This window comes from Cupressus sempervirens, chromosome 7 (genome assembly GCF_028749045.1).
Source record: "Cupressus sempervirens isolate cs-2001-9-10 chromosome 7, ASM2874904v1, whole genome shotgun sequence".
NCBI classification, from domain to species: domain Eukaryota; kingdom Viridiplantae; phylum Streptophyta; class Pinopsida; order Cupressales; family Cupressaceae; genus Cupressus; species Cupressus sempervirens.
Window position 1 is genome coordinate 46,942,640 of NC_143124.1, and position 18,635 is coordinate 46,961,274.

Below are 18,635 nucleotides of genomic sequence, written 5' to 3' on the forward strand. Positions count from 1 at the left end.
CTTCTTGCATTCTCATTTCATTGAACTTACCTCTAAGACTTTCAAATTTGGCTCTTCAAACATTCCTATCTCCTCCATAGATGGTGTGTAAAGCATCCCACATATTCTTTTCACTCTCAAGACATTTGATATCATCAAACTCATCATAGCTTAGGGTAGAGGCAATCTCCACTATTGCCTAGTTCTGTTCTCTCTCCTTTTTTAGATCCTTAGTAGTTAGGGCTCCAACAAGATTAGTATGCTCAATACTAATGGTAGATTGTACATGATCTTCAAGTCCTCCAATGTGTAGCTTCATTATACTTTTCCATGCAAGATTGTTATCTTTATTAAGCTTGGGTACTTCTCTTTTTGACATCTTGATTTTTCTACTTCTAGTACCTTCAAACTAGTCCTCTTAAGAAGATGGCTCTAATACCAATTGTTGGAATTATTTAGAAGAAGTGAGAAGGGATGAATTGATTATCCAAGGTCTAGATGCACAAATAAAACTTTTCATAGCTTAGTAAACACATAAAACATTTATTATCATGCATGCATCCATAAGATTATGCAATCACTTAAAACTTGTAGGTTACTATAAAATCAATTTGCAGAAATGTAAACATGAAACATAATAGATTAAATAACACACTTGACACAATGATTTATGTTGAAACCCAATTTGGGAAAAACCACCAGTAGCATGGTACTCTTACTCACTCTTCTGAAGTGATGCCCTCTAAAATGCCAACCTTGTTATACATTATAATGAACACTGTTAAATGTGACTAGGTTAAAGGATTTTAATTTCCTTGTTAAGAGTGAGCCTTGTTAGACGACTTTAGACCATTCACTTGGAATGTAACTCAGTTAAAGGATTTAAAAATGACTATTAGGTCAACCTTAATCCTAAGAATTTACCCTAGGCTGATACAATTATTAGATAGTAATAACAAGGCTTGATCAGATAATAACTTACAACTCTATTTGTATATTACAAATATCTATTTTATTTCTCTATTTTACTTTTCTTTCACACACTTCAACTCTGATAGCTTGTTCACCTTTCAAGCATCCATAACCTTAATTCTTCTTTCTTAACTTGCCAATGCAAACTCTTTACTGAGGTCATTGAATGAAGCAATACCCTCGACTCCTTGTCTTCCTTAGGTTCATGCATATGAAAACCTTTGCTTCTGACCAACCATCCTTATAAATAGAGAATTAATTATTATTTTTGTTAATTCTCCATCATCTAATTTAAGATTAGGATAGATTAGGTAGGATTCAATGAATATAACTCTTATTTTATTTCATCATTCTCTAGAAACTTCTCCTTCAATCCTCATTGAATTCACCTCAAAATGGTTTACCATGGATTCTGTGCCACCAACTAATCATTCTTGTCAGTTTGGACCTCTAAAATTCATGATCTTTCAAATAATGTTGAAACGCGGTATTGACTAGCTTTTAATGCTTGGCACATACTGTGTTTCTTGGCATGAACTAAAGTTTACTAGTGCTTTCCATTAACTAAAGTTTACTTGGCATGCACTAAAATAAAATTTTACTCAGCTCCAACTAATTTAATGCTCAACTTGAACTAACTTTTCTCAACACCTACTATCCACTCGGTCAAGCTTGGTAGAAAAACTTTGTGTATCTTGTTCTTCTAAACTTTCTTAGTGAAATCAAGCTTTGCAACATTAAGTAGATTATCAATGCACTATGATATCATTGTCTTAGGTGATTCTTCTACTCATTTTCATATCATAATTCAACCTTTCATCTAGGTGCTATTATTACATCATTTGATCAGGTCCTCTCCATCAATCAAATAAATGATAGTACCTAAATCATATAAGTAGTTATCTAACCAAAAAATATTATGTTTGACATCAGTGGCAAAGCAATGATTGAAACACATTGATCACACTTGTATCTATTACAAGCTAGGGTTGTCATTGCACCAAAAGATCAACCTATTAATGCCCAATACAAATAATAGACTTATAGAACACAAGAGCTGGTTAAGCCATGTGATGAATCTCAAAGGGGAACATTGGCATTTATTCCAACAATCCCCCCTTAGCATTACCCAAGGAAATTTGAACCTATGGCCATGCTCTAGTACCAATTATTACAAGCTAGGATTGTCATTGCACCAAAAGATTGACCTATTAATGCCTAATACAACCACTAGACTTATAGAATATAGGAGGTGGTTAAGCCATGTCATTAATCTTGAAGGGAAACATTGGTATTTAGTCCAAAAAGTATCAATCTATTTTCAATAGGGTGATACTCATATTCCAAGCTACTTAAGAAGCATGATTAGTATCTTGCATCAATGGAGTTGAATGTTGTATCTTACAAATTGATGTAGTGGAAATTACTTTATGAGCTACTTAAATTTATGAAGGAGCTAAATTAGAATATTTTCAGTCACATGGAAGGTGATAGAGGTAGAATCTCAATTGATCATATCTGAATATATAGATAAAATGTCGTTAGTATTATTTTCAAAGAGGGAGATATAAGAAAGAGGGAGACAAGAACCTAAGGGGGAGGAATAACAAATAGAGGGAGAAAAGTATCTAACAAGGAAGATATAAGAGATATACATTGAAAGAGATTGACAAAGCTTACATTACCCTATATAGAGGAAGGACATTTATTGATAGAGGGATAAAATTTCGAAGATATTGTTTTCTTTTTGGTATTGTTGTTGGTATTGGTTTACCATTAATGCCAAAGAGGGAGGATGTTGAAATGAGATAGTTTCTTTTTTGTCTGAATGCTATCATGTGGTTGATGAATGAAGAGGATTTCAAAAGAGGAGATTGTTAGCATAAATATTGATGATACTAATTTGGGGGAGTATTGTAAGAGTTGTAGAATAATCAAATATTGCATTCATGATTGTTCTTGTCATTGATGTCAACATAGTATGATTTTTGTAAAGACTAGTTGCATAGCAAACAAAGATCTTAGTTGTGCGGATAATTGTTTTATTTTTTTGGTGATGTATGGTTATGGATATATTCATTATAGTATCATAACGATGTAGTTTACTGTGTAGAGTCTAAGTCAAAGAAGTACAAAATTTATACCTAATTTACAAATAGTAGATCAGACATAGAGTATTTGGGAAGTAGTTATTGATGTTTTTTTCTCTATCTTATATCTTAGATGTAGTGACAACATGTGTAATCAAACAATGATAAAGGATAGTCTTTTTGTGATGTCAGCAAGTGCACAAGCCCTAGTATCACAAATGCAATTTTTTTTATAGATTGTAAATTAAGTCTATCATTATAATTGTAATTAATTAATTATCTTATTATAATTAATTGCAAAACCTCATGGTCAACTCAAGGAAACATTTTGAAGATATGGTATACAAGAAAGTTTTTTCCTTCTTTGTGATGTGAGCATGAAGCTATCCATTGAAGTATGAATTGTGAAAGGGAGTAGAGTATTTGGTAAATGCATGTAAGAGATCTATGGGATTATTGGATGTGAGTTTTGTGATTTTGTTACAAGATGAGAAGTAGTAGAGGTCTAACTAAAAGGATAGATTAAGAGGAAGGAAATACATTTCATCTCTATTATTAAGCAAGGAATAATATAGAGATCATTTAGAGAGTGGGTTCATTAGCCTTTCCCTTGAAGCTATTTGGGCAAGGAGCTTAGTTGTCTTCCACAACTCCAAGCATTGTTGGCATGACTCCTAATACGGTTGGAATCTCCTAATAGGGATTTAAAGCCTCCTAACAGGACCTCATATGTACTAAAAGTCCATCCTTTGACAAGGGGGATTTATATTAGTGCATCATCTTGTGGGTATCATCTCCACTAGGGTTTTCTCTTTCATCAAGGGTTTCCCTAGTTAACATATATTGCATTATTATGTATGAGTGTCTTGTTGTAGTATCTAATAATATTGCTCATACATTGTTACATTTTAATAAGGTTGATAATTGTGATATTAGTTGGATAATTGATTCACCCACCCCCCTCCCCCTCTCAGATATATTGGTGGACTATATATTCTAATAATTAGTGTCAGAGCATTAGGTCCTTGAATGATAATCTTAAATGATTTGGGCGATCAATGGTGAATAATTTTAGAAAGGATATTTCAAGATTTAATGGGGCAACTATGAGTGTTGGAAGGATAAGTTGAAGACTCATTTGTTGTGCATGCGTCTAGGTTTTCGGATCTTGACAAAGAGTGAGAAGACCATTATGGAAGAAGAACAACTTGAACAATGCACTGAAGTAGAGAGAGATTTATTCTTGTGTATCATGAGATTTAAATAATCTCTTCTATCAACTCTTCTAGAAAATGAATATATTTAGGTACAATCGCTTCAAACATCTCATTAAATTTAGAAAACATTGGAATCTACTTTTGAAGGTGATACACTTGCAAAATGTATGCGATTGAAGAGTTGGATATGTGAATTTAAAGATGCTAAGAAAATAGAAGATAAATCTATAAGAAGATATATTGTAGAATATCAAAAATTGTTGCAAGAATTCAGTCTCTTGGTGAAACCAAGTAGGAAGATGATGTAGTATGGAAGATCTTGAAAAGTTTGACACCACCATTCAAGCTAGTAGCTTAGATGATTCAACTATCAATGCCCTAAACTAAGGATTTCATAAAGGAAACATTTTTTGGAAGATTATAATCTGTAGAAGTAGATTTGAGACTATCTAGAGATCTAGCAAGAGTTGAAACAACTTTTAGTGCCCTGAACATTCAACCTAATTTGACATGGAGTGCAAGCACACATGGATATTTTGCTAGTAGCAATAAATCTGATGAAGACAAGAATATTAAGGAAGGCATATCCCTTCTTTTGAGAAGAGAAAAGATAATAAGAAAATCTTTAAAAGTTGGAATTGTGATGAACTAAATCATTATGCATCTAAATGTCTTAAAAGAGAGAAAAAGTATACAGTAAAGTTTAATCCTAGAAAAGATAAAAATTAATTTTATGCAAATGAAGATGAATAATTAGATGAGGAAAGTCAAATTGAAATTGATGATGAATTGGTATTTGTGGAAATCAAGGAAGATGGTCTTGATAGAGAAATTAGAGAAGGAAGAGCTCTAGTTTTCCAAGTGGAAATGAAAAATCTGATCATATAATTAATAGTGGTTGTTCACATCACATGACAGGTGATATGAATAAGTTTTTCAAGTTTAGGAATCATGATGGAGATATTTTTAGAGTTATAAAAATCCAACTTATCATATAACAGGAACTGAATATATTACTCTTGATGGTAAAACTAATATTGACGATGTTTATTCTATTGATGGATTGAAGCATAATTTTTTGAGTGTTGGATAGTTGGTGGACAAGGGTTATCAGTTGTAATTCACTGAGAAGACCTACATTATCAAAGGAAAATATGGTAGGATAATTGGAATAGGCACAAGATCCAAAAGGTGTATTTTAGTTGAATTCTACTGAAATGACATGTTTGGCAGCTGAAGTGGACAACAATTGGCTTTGGCATAGAAGGTTCCCTCACATAAAATTTGATAATATTGTGAAATTAATTAGCGCATTTTCAATTAGAGACATGCCTAAGATTATAAAGCTTACTAATGTTATTTCCAAAGAATGTGTTTAGGAAAAACATAATAAAGTATCATTTCCTAGTAAGAAGTTCACTACCACATAGAAGCTAGAGATCATTCACATAGATCTAAGTGACACCTTTAAGAAAAAGGGGATTCTATGGTGAAAGGTACCTTATTATTTATTTTTGATGATTTAATTAGAATGATGTGGATAGTATTTTTTAAAGAGAAGTCTGAAGCTTTTGAGAAGTTTAAGGTATTTAAGAATAGAGTTGAGAATGAATCTAGTGTTAAGATAAAAATTTTGAGATCAGATAGAGGAGGAGAATTCAGCTCTAAGAAGTTTAGCATATTTTATGAAGAGAATGGAATTAAAAGACAGCTATCCTTATGTAGAGCACTTGAATAGAATGGGATTGTTGAATGAAGAAATAAGTTCTAGTAGCAGAGGCAACAAGTGTGCTGTTATTTGAGAATGATATTTCTAAGACATTTTGAAAAGAGAAATAGTCATTACAATAGTGTACACTCTGAATAGAGTACGGATAAGAAATCATATGAGAAAAGACACCTTATGAACTATGGTTTGTTCATTCAACATCAACTAAGTATTTCAAAATATTTGGGAGAAAATGTTATATTAAGACAAATGATGACATTGGTAAGTTTGATCCATGAAATGATGAAGGTATATTTTTTGGCTATTCATTAAAATGAAAGTCATACAAACATTTCAACTATAGAACTAAGACAATGGTTGAATGTAAAAATATAAGAATTGATGAAAAGTTTGGAACTAAGGAAAAGATGGTAGATTATAATTTAGATGAAGAAGAATATAATTCAAGAATTATTAGACAAAAAGTAGAAGTTTTATTTGAGAGTAACAATGATTTCCAAAATGATGTGTTAATTATTGAGCCAAGAGGAGAATAGAGATTTGAGCCTAGAGATGAGATAATAGTTGAGATGTCAATTCCTACCCCTAATAAGAATCTAATAAAGAATCACCCTCCTAAGTGGATATTTGAAAACAAAGACAGAGGTGTGATCAAAAGAAACAAAGTAAATGAGGAAATATTTTTGATATCTCTAGTTGAACCTAAGAGCAGAGATGAAAAATGTAAATATGATCTTTGGATTCAAGAAATGAAGTAAGAATTATATTAGATTGTGAAGAATGACACATAGGAATTAGTTCCTAGACCGAAAGTCAAGAATGTGATAGAAACCAAATTGATATTTAGAAACAAGAGGAATGAGAAAGGTGAATTTGTGAGGAACAAGGCTAGACTTGTATGCAAGGGATATTCATAGCAAGAAGACATAGACTATGAAGATACTTACACACTTGTATCCAGAATGTAAGAAGTAAGAATGTTCCTAGATTATGTAGCAAATAAGAAGTTCAAGGTTTATTAGATGGATGTTAAATCAACCTTCCTGAATGGAGAATTTGAAGAAGGGGTATATATTAAGTAGCCTAAACATTTTCCAATATCAAAAGACAAAGACATGGTATGCAAACTTAGGAAATCTCTATATGGTCTGAAGCGAGCACCTAGAACCTAGTATGCAAGGTTGGATAGGTATTTTGAAAAGTTTGGATTTGCTAAAGGTACACCACATAATAAATTTTATTTGAAAGAAATTGAAAGTGGTTTGCTGATAATAGTAATATTTGTTGTTGACATCATACTTGGAGGTAACGATGAAGAAAGTGATAAGTTTGTTGAAGAAATGAAGAATGAGTTCAAAATTAGCATGATAGGAGAAATGAAGTTTTTTCTAGGATTGTAGATTGTGTGGAATAGTGATGGCATTCTCATTTCATAAGCTAAGTACCTACATAACTTGTTGAATTTTTTTAGATTTGATAGTTGTAAATGTGTTGCTACACCTATGATAATTGTTCACAAGTTATCTAGTAGAGATGAGAAGCCTATAGTAAAGTAGAAGAAGTATAGATCCATGACTAGAGATTTGTAATATCTAACTCACACAAAACTAGATATAGGAAATAAAGTTGGGATTGTAGCTAGATTTCAAGTTGATCCTAAGGAATATCATTTTGCAGCAGTAAAGAGAATATTCATATATTTGAAAGGAACATTTGACAATGGATTGTAGTATAGATCAAGTGATTTCACTCTATGTGCATATGCTGATGTGGATTGGATAGGAAGTATGGATGAAAGAAATAGCACTAGTGTTGGAGCATTCTTTCTTGGAGGAAGATTGGGTTTTTGGTTGAGCAAGAAGAAAGATTGTATTTCACAAAGTACCATTAAGATAGAGTATGTTGCTGTGGAAAATAGCTATAACCAAGTTATGTGGATGAAGTAAATGTTCATGGATATTAGAATTGAGTTTGAAGAACATGTTATCATTTCTTGAGATAACATAAGTATAGCATGTCTAAGAATCTTGTACTACATTCGAAGACTAAGAATATATCTAATAAGTATTATGTTCTAAGAGAGAAAGGAACAAAAAAGGAGTTCAAATTAGAGTATGTGAGTACTAAAGATTAGATTGCAAATATCATGAGAAAGCCTTTAACTACAAATATATATGATTAATTAAGAGGTATGCTTGGGGTTACATCCCTACCTACTTCTAAGTAGATGATGAAAAGAGTGCATCAATCCAATGATATAGAGAACTATTATTAGACTAGATTGAATGTTGATGCTTTTTGTATGGGAGAGTATCTGAGATGAGCTGAGTTAGTGAGGATTCTTGGTATTTGTTCTTGAAGAGTGTCTTTGGACACTTGACCTGGTTGAACACTTGGAGCAGTATATTCACAATTGGTATTTAATATTCACAATTGGTATCTTGTAATATAGAGGCCTTCGACATTGATGTCAATCAAGAAGATAACGTGCATGAAAAAAATCTCCTAAGAAATGAGAGAGAAGAACTCCTAAGTATGAATGGGGAAGAGATGTCTCTTTAGGGACATTAAGAAATATTCATGGGTAAAAACACAAACATGTGTCACCCTTTTGTAAAGGAAAAGACTAACAAAAGTATAACTATTCACCTTCAATGACATAAAATTAGTATTATTATTTTGAATTTGGAAATGAAGTAAACTAATAAATTGTGTAGAAATGGATGAATTTTAGAATTATATTTTTTAATAATTATTTGGAATAAGAGTTGACATAATTTCCTCTCTTTTTTATAGATAATTTTTTAGGTACTAAAGAACACTAAAAATTAGGGGTCTAGTTCCCACGACAAAACTATATGCAAATAAACATATTTCCCTTAGATCTCAGACTATGTTATAGATAACATATATATCTAGAATAATAAAAAATAAAAATTGGCTTTAGAGCTATATTTTCTCTTTTATATGGATTGAAATATTAACTCACCTGAAATTGATAGTTTATCCCACCACATTTTTCTAAACAAATCTATTCTAACCAGAAGAAAAATAATGCATTTTAGAAGAGGACTCTCTCCTCTAGAACATCATATAATTTTTAGATTTTTTTGATATGATTTAATATTTTTTTTCATAAAACTGACATCTTTTCGAGTGTTAAAATACATGGTTATGGAATTTTTCAATTTCAATATACTATATCTAATTAAAACACTATAATCTCTACATGAGAATAATCTTGACTCTAAGTTCTATAAATTGGTGTTTATATGTTATTAAAAAAATATCATAAAAAATAGTAAGAGCTATTGAAATGCCACTTTTCTAAAATAATTTTATTTCTTTAGTAATTGAAAACTAGTATAAAACATACATTTAATAGACATTTCCAATTGGAAAAGTGTGAGACTATATATAGCTTAGCTAGAATGAATTTAACTAGACCATATGTTTTAAAAAAAAATGAATTTTAGATAGAAATACTCAAATTCAGTCATTCTAATAAGTTAGCCTAAAAGGTGACACAACTTTGTACTTTTACTCTCACGTAAGGAAATAGGAGTATGCACCTGACGTATTGTGAGCTTTTAAATGTGAAGTGAAAAACTATTGTCAATCCTCAAAAGGAAGAAGAAGAAGAAAAATAGTGAGAATTGTTTAACATGTGAACAACTAATGTTGGTCAGCAATAGTAATAGAATATTGCTATTTTATTATTGAAACGTAAATAGCTTTTCATATATGTTTTTGTCAATACCAAAGGGGCATATTGTTAGCATGAATGCTGATGATACTACTTTGGGGGAGTATCCTAAGCATTGGATTGTATTGACATGTTGCATGCATGATTGTTTTGGTCATTGATGTCAACATCATGTGGTTTTTGTAAAGATCGGCTAAGTAGTAGATATAGGCATTAGTTGTACGAATAATCATATGATTTTTTGGTGATGTATAGTTATGGATATTTTCAATATAGTGTCATGATGGCATAGTTCAGTATGTAGAATCTAAATTGAAGATGTAAGAAAGTTGTACCTAATTTACATAGAGCAATTCATAGACAAAGTATTGGGAAAGCAGTTTTTGATGTTATTTTGCTATCTCACATTTGAGATGTAGCAAGAATATGTGAGTTAGGTACTCATAGAGTACATTATCTTGGTGACATTAGAAAGTGTCGAAGCCCTAGTATCACACATGTGAATAGTTGTTTAGATTGTGAGTCGACAATGCTATTGTAATTGTAAATAATTAATTATCTTATAATAATTAATTGGGAAAGCCTTGGGGCCAACCAAAGGAATTAGTTTGAATATATGGTATAAAGGATAGATGTTTTCAATGTTTGTAATGTGAGCAGGAATCTATTCATTGAAGTGTGAAGTGCAAAAAGGAGCATAGTGTTTGGTAAATGTGTGTAAGCTATCCAATGGATTATTGCATGCAATTTTTGTCATATGGTTACAAGATTAGGAGCATAGGTCTGGTTGACAAGATTAAAGAAGAGGAAGGAAGTACATTTCATTTATATTATTCTAAAAGGAATAATACAAATATCATTTGGAGAGTGGGTTCATTTGTCTTTCCCTTGAATTTGTTTGGGTAGTGGGTCCAATATCTCTTCCACAACTCCTAACAGGGTTGAAATCTCCTAAAAGAGATTGAAAGTCTCCTAACATGGATTCATATGTACTAAATGTTGTCATAAGATTCCTAATAGGATCCATCCTCTAATAGTGACTATTTATATTAGTACTTCACCTTGTGGGTACCATCCCAACTAGGGTTTTCCCTCTGATTAAGTATTTTGATAGTTAACATATATGGTTTTAATGTGTAGGAGTATCTAGGTAAAAGCACAAATCTATGTCACCATTTAGGATACCGAAACCTATTTTGGTCAAAACTCATTTCTCTATCAAAACTCAAAATTTTTCAAAATAATTTCAAAATATTATAAGTCGATATTTGAACATTGCAGAAGATGCTCCCTCAAAAAAGGAAACAAAATGGTAAATCATATCAAAAGAATTTAAAAAATTGTATTTATCTCTAGAGGAGAGAGTCCTCTTCATGAATATGTAATTTATTTTCAAGAAGGTGTAGATTTGATAGGTAAGTTTTGACAAGAAGAAAACATTGTTGGATTCTGATAAGGTCAAGCTTGAGTACTTACACTAAAGAAAATATATGTCAAAAATAATTTTTTAAATTTTTTTTCCCTATATATACATGTCATCTATAAGAATTTCCTAAATTAGAAAAAAAAGATGATTATCTTATACTTGTTTCATGGGAACTACACCCTATATTTTTTATAGTTAAAAAGAGACTTCAAAATAAAAGAAAATGAATAAATTCCTAATTAGAAAATTTATAAAAATTATAGGCATAAAATTCATCCAATTCTACACATTTCTTCAATTTACATCATCTTCAAATTAAAAACATAAATATCATTTCTTTTGTCATTAATGTTGAACTATCACATTCTGATATCTCATTTCTTTATATAAGGTGGCAAAGGTTTGTGTTTTTACCCTATCTTGTTGTAGTTTTTGATTATATTGCTTATATGGTATAAGGTTGATAATTATAATATTACTTGGATAATTGATTCACCCCCTGGTATATTGGTGGATTATATATTATGATAGAGATAACAAGAGAACATAGAGAAAGGTTGAGTTATTTGGTGTTTCAAAGGAGCACTAAGACTAAGATAGACTTTGATACTATAGTGTATTTTTTATCTACATAAAGTTTGAAATGAAAGATTACTCAAGTAGAGAATGGAAGAACAAAAAGTAAGAAAAGTGTCTACCTATCCTTGTCGAGCAATCAGTGCAAGTCAAGAAAAAATAAGTTAAAGACCAAGAAAACTCAATAGGTGCTGAGCAAAGAAGATAAATAGTGGAAGGCAAGTGAAATTTAGTATATGTCAAGTAAATTTTAGTTGGATTTGACCATTAGTAAACTTTAGGTTTTTTTGAGTGAACTAGTTTTGGTCATGTGATAACACAATATAGATGTTGAGTGACAACTAATAGTGTTAAATCAAAGATTTGACAAATCAGAGCCGACTAGTTTGATTTCTTGAATTATGTGAAGCGTGTGGAAGATAACCATAATGAGATAATGCACATAATTCAACATAAACCATTCTGAGAAAAATTCAAGGAAGATTGTAGAGGAAGTTTCTAGAGGAACCAAAATGAAAGTTGAGTAGATTCATTGAATCCTGCCTAAACTTAAAATGGATGATTGTAGTTAAGTGGAAAAACATCTAAATTCTCTATTCATAGAGATAATTGGTTAGAAGAAAAGGTTTTCATGTGTAAGAAGTTGTGGAAGACAAGATGTCTAGGGTATTTATTTATCTAGTGCCTAAACAAAAGAGATTTTTATTGGCATACAAAGCAAGAAGGCTTAAGGGGATGAATGCTTGAAGGGTGAATAAGCTATCAGAGCCAAAGAGTATGAATGTGAAGTAGAATGGAGGACTATAATAGAGATCTATAATGTACAAGTGACTTGTATTTTTTTATCAAAGCAAGTCCTAGTGTCGTTTTCCAACAATTGTACCAAGGTGGATAAAATCCTTTGTAATAAGGTTGACTTAACAATCATTTGCAAATGCTTTAACTGTGTGGCATTCTAACAGAATATTATAAGGTCCTCTAACAAGGCTCAATCCTAATAGGGTGATTGAAATATTTTCAGTAGGTCACATTTAATAGTGTGTATTGTAACCTTTAATAGGGTTGGCCTTTCATAGGACATCACTCTAGAAGAGTGGAATTGGGTAGCTTGTTACTATTGGTTTTTCCAAAATTGGGCTTCCGCATAAAATCCTTGTGTCAAATTGTGTGAATGTGCTAATGGTATTTCATGTTTACACTTCTATAAAGTTATTTTGACCTAGGATAGTAACCTACTAAATTAATATTTTATATAATCTAATGGATGCATGCAAGTTAAGTTTTTATGGATATGAATGTGATTAGCACTAAAACATTTTATCGTACATCTAGACCTTGGATAACTAATTAATTCCCCCCCCCCCCCCCAAAAAAAAAAGTTATTGTAAAGAATTCCAAGAACATTTTATCTAACAAATGCCTAATAATCATCTTGAAACCAACAGATATCATAAGATTTATGATATTTTAATCTTTTTAAATTAAGTTTTCTAACCATTTCATGAGAAACTAATTTACCACTACTACCTCCATCCATGATGACTTTACAACATCTACCTCACAACTTGCGAATAGTTTGTAATAAGTTTTCTTTGCATTGGTTAGACATCATGTTTAGAAAACATGGTTCTTTTTATAAAAAGAGATTCTCCAACTTCTAGTAAATCCATATCAACATCACATGATTCCAATTTATGTTCTTCCTATACTACCAATTTCTATTTGTTAAAGGACATTCAAAATTTCAATGTCCATCCTTACAACATTTAAAACAAGTACCTTAAAAAAAATTCTTATTAGAAACAACTTACTTACCATTATCATTGTTATTCATAGGTTTATCTTGCTTCCTTTCTAACTTTTCTTTAGCCTTCAATTCATAAAGATAAGAATTTCTAACTAAACTAGGTTTCAACATAATCAATTCATCTTGAATATTTAATTCAAAACTATTAACATACCTTACAAGATTTTCTCTAGAAGTTTCATGATGTTTAGATCTGATTTTTATTTTGTAAAATTCTTCAGTATAATTTTTTACAAGCATATGTTTATGCTTTAAATTTTGCAAATTTTTAAAGAATTCAAATTCATAGTCTATAGGGATAAATTCACCCTTCAATATATAAACCATGGGTTTCCATATACTAATCATAGGTTCAACATTATCTTCCTTATCTTTCTACAATTATTTCACCATAATTAGGAAGCATAACCATTAAATTTTTTTTTGTGGTACAACTTATCTCTCTATGGATCTACAAAATTTTCAAGCTTAAAGTATTCCTCAAGTTCATCAATCCAATCTATCATTTCCTTATAATCTAAAGAACCATAATAATTTGAAACTTCCATTCTATGACTCTTGCCAACTTGTTCCACAACCTTCAATAATCTTTCTTCTTCTGTAGGGATCTCTACCTCAAGGGCTTTAAGATCTTCAACAGCTTTAACATATTTTTCTTTAGTTTTAAGATTCTTCCTCAAGCCATTCAACAAATTTTTTATCTCTTTCCTTATCTCAAAATTTAATTAGTTAAATGCATTCTATAACCTCCCAGTGTTCATTCTTCTAGGCAACATACAAAATTACAACAAGGTGCAACTTCCTTGAACTTTAGCAATCTATACACAAAAGTAGATTTGTAACAAATTTTCAAATAAAACTTGAACAAGTCCTCTAATATTGTCAACCATAACTCTAATCATGCACCTCACAACAAAGGATTCAAGTCTTCACAAGCTCTCCAAGCTTAAACAAAATAAGATCAGAAACTCTTACACCTAACCACCTCAAATAAGTTATCAAAAAGATCAACCACTGAATCAAACAACTAGATCAGAAACTAGCTCCTATAATTCTAATAAGATCAAACATCATTCTCATAACATCAACCTCTAGATTAAACAACCGTTAGCTCTAATACCATCTGATTTAGTATAGGGAAGGTTGACTTCCAAAGGAGATAAAAAAGCCCCCAACAAATTCAATACAACATTATATAACAAGATATTGTAATAACAAAATTATAAGAAAGAGATCTCCATGTACAAAACTAAATTCTAATTGATAAGATACCTCACATACAAAATGATAAGAAACATCCTAGGTTGTAAGACCTTCTTGATTAGGGCCAATTCTATTCTAGATTACATAACAAAACTCACAATTCTCAAGATTCCTCCAACTATCTCATTGATCTCTACTAAAAAATGATGATCCTCAAAGACTCAAGAACACTACATATATAGCTATTAGGACATAGAGGTTGGATAGAGCTCACAATCTCCCATAATTGAAAATGTACATTATAATTTAGGACTAACCATCAAATAATTAAGGAGTAAATACATAATATATCACATAAAATTATGCAGCCCAAGGTATGGGTCCACATGTTAACCAATTGTCTGCATCCAAGAGTGTGTAAGCCAAATCTTAAATATAGAACCTCACCAAATGGAATACCAAGCATCATATGAAGAACAACATAGGAAATCAACACTTGAGAAGATGAAGCATAACTTCTAGCAGTTGTCATGTTAAATTCTATACACTTAGGATAATGATCCTTGATATGCACACTGTATAAAACCAAGATCACTAATTACCAATGAATCACTTCACCATAGGCCATAGATAGAGAAATTTAGAGAAACTTTGTCACCCAATAAGAGAATAATTAAACCACTAGATTATTTGAGACCAAAAACTTTAAGTAGTTTCTTGAAATTATCTTTTTACTTGCAGAATATGTTTTCTTGAAATATTGGTTATAAAAAGAGAGAAAGAAATCACCAAAGAGTCAAATTTATAGCACTAAACTACACAATGTCTTATTCATGCCATATTTATCTTGAATAACAAAAATTCATTCAATCTTATAGTAGCTCATGGCTTTAAGATACCTATCATCTATCTAGCTTTAAAGTGGGCAAATTTCATTTATTCATTTTTTCTCACTTGATGAGGTCACTTTGCCTATTCTTCCATCGTAATTGCTTGTTCATTATTGTCCTTTTAGGGCTATGCGGTGAGAATTTTTTTTTGTTCTTGATGCTAGCGTGTTCTTCTATGGTCAAGGTTTCATGTGCACAATTACATAGGCGAGGATGTAGGGCAGTCATTTGTCAATCATCAAATCACTTGCAATCCTACAGCTAACATATTAAAACTACACGTGAGGTAATCAACAACTTTGTCTTCTTTTCTCTCCAAACTCCTATTGTGTAATCAACAACTTTGTCTTGTTCTCTCCAAACTCTATTGTTAAAACTTTGGCGACAAGTATAACCGTTCGTGTTATTTTACATACGCTATTGTATTGTTGGGTAGTATTCCACCTAATTTCGTTGGTCTAGCGAAAATTTCGAACCCAGTTACTGACAGAACTCAAATACTTCTCTCATATCCAGAGAACCGTTGAAATCGGAGGTACTGATTCCCACTTTTGTTCTGTACGTTCAGAACGAATATAAGCGACTCAACATTTACTCATGCATATTGAAACTACATGGAAATCCACATGCGAATACAGTAGTATTTATTGTTTTAATCGTACTCTGCGACTGCACGCGAATGAAGAATACAAGGAAAATAGAGCTGAAGAGGAAGTGAGGGTTTAGAGGATACAAAAATTCAACGCACTCCGTGAAAACACAGACGTTAAATTCTCTACTTTCCACATAAACGTTGAAATGGCGGGTGCGTTGAATATCCAACTCTCTTCCTGTTTGGTTTAACCCCGAAAATGATGCGTTCTAGAACGTGAGGGTACACCACCTACACAAAATTTAATTCAACCCCTGTGTTTGAAATTAGACAGTCAATGCATGCCAACGCACAAGCTCAAGGATGCTGAATCAATGAATACACTTTGCTTGCAATGTTTATGTAAAACGTCTTGGACGGGAATTTGATTTAAAACATGTAGCAGAAAGGCTTGTAAACTAATAAAAAGAGGATCTAGTTCAACAACTTTTCATTTATCAATCTAAGATAAGAGATCAAGTTTGAAGTTAAAAACAGAAATCCATGAATTGTTCCCTATAAAGCCGGCTTCTCGAAAGGTATTTATCCAAGCGTATTTTCTAGCTCGGGAATATGTCTGAGAGAAAGGTTGCAGCTGCTCTCTGGAGAAGGTTCTGTTTCCTTACTCTTGTGTTTTCTGAAATGAAAAATTTCTATAGTAGTTTATTACAACCTCACGTGCTCATGATTCTACAATAATAAACTGGAAACTCTAATTAAGAATTCTTTTCGAAAGCGTATTCTGAAAGCAATTGCATTTGCTGAATGTAGACTGCAGGGCAAGGTTGCAATAATAACAGGCGGGTCTGGAGGAATCGGTGAAGCCGCAGTAAGGCTGTTCGCCAATCATGGAGCCAAAGTCATAATTGCAGACATTTCAGACGATGATGGCATGAAAGTGGCGGAATCCCTTTCTCCTTGGGCAACATATGTACACTGTGACGTGAGCAAGGAACAAGATGTAAGCGCAACCGTGGATTTGGCCATAGAAAAACACGGAAAGCTTGACATAATGTACAATAACGCAGGTCTTGTAGACAACCAAAACCTGAGCGTGGCAGAGTATGATATGTCTGATTTCGAGCGAGTGATGAATATCAATGTAAAAGGAGCAATGCACGGTATTAAACACGCATCGCGCGTTATGATACCCAATAGAAAAGGCAGCATTATCTCAACATCTAGTGTTGCAGGTATACTGGGAGGAGCTACTCCTTACTTCTACACTGCCTCTAAACATATGCTCTTATTGGTCTGACTAAGAACGGTGCAGCGGAACTGGGGAAAAGCTGTATACGTGTAAATTGTATTTCTCCTGCTGCGGTGCCCACAGATCGGCTGATAAAGAACATGGGAATGACCCCTTCGGCAGAGACAAAGGCCAAGGTGGAGGCCATTATTCAGGCCTTCGCCAACTTAAAAGAAGTGAATCTTACAGCAGAAGATATTGCAGAGGCTGCTTTGTATCTAGCCAGTGAGGATTCCAAATATGTAAGCGGTCACAATCTGGTTGTGGATGGGGGAATGAGTGTTGTATTAGATAAAAAGGTCTAATAGGAAGGGAATAGAGAAAATGTAAGCCTGTAGAAGTCGAAAAAGCACTGAAATAATATAAGATAGGTTTTATTATAAGATGATGTTGTTTAGACAGGAAAGGAGAAATGGTGTATTTTTTGTAATTAAATAACAGCTAATAGAGCTATTATATAAACTTTTCCATGTGCGATGCGGAGTGGGTACTTTGACAGTGAAATCAGTGGGCTTTCAGGAGATAGGATTTCTATCGAGGATGTTGCTGCAGATCTTGAAATTCTCAGCTGCATGTAGACTATAGTTTGGTTTCCCTGCATCTCATTCTACACTTCCTTGGAGTGCCAGTCCTTTTGCCCTCTTTCTGAAGTAGAGAATGCGGGGCGCGTTGCGTTCAGTTGAGTGCCCCTATTGCCTTTGAGCTTCGACAATTTTGCATTGCCTTTGAACTGGTGCTCCGATACTTTGTGAATGGTGTCTCTGGTTTCAGGCAGTCTTGCATTTGTAGGGACTCTAAGTTTCCTTCCTTGTTGTTTTTCAGATGATTTTCATAGAGTTTCTATTAAAGTGGCTTTTAGAGCATTTAGATATCTACAATCTATTCGAATGTTGTATTATTTTCTGAAGTTGATTGTTTAAAAAAAAATTCCACCCATTTTTCTAATCACACTAGGTGTGTTATTATCAGAATGCAAGAGTACTAGAAGACAAATTTTTATATGGTGTGAGTTTTTGTTATTTGTTAAGGATGCTACTACGGTCCTCTTTTTCTAGGGCTCTCATTTGGGTGATTTTGTTTATGACCGTGGTGGTGTGATTGATAAGTTTGGTTCCTCCTTCTAGGGACTATAAGGGATGGTGTTTTTTATTTAGATGGTA

At 32.3% G+C, this 18,635-nt stretch overlaps 1 pseudogene across 1 annotated transcript; it reads left to right on the forward strand.

The window, feature by feature from the left end:
• The first annotated feature begins 16,516 nt into the window (after positions 1–16,516).
• Positions 16,517–18,423, forward strand: LOC149545392 (zerumbone synthase-like; annotated as a pseudogene). Its single transcript, XR_016353577.1, has 2 exons — positions 16,517–16,837; positions 16,998–18,423. The product of XR_016353577.1 is annotated as a zerumbone synthase-like (transcript).
• Positions 18,424–18,635: the final 212 nt, after the last annotated feature.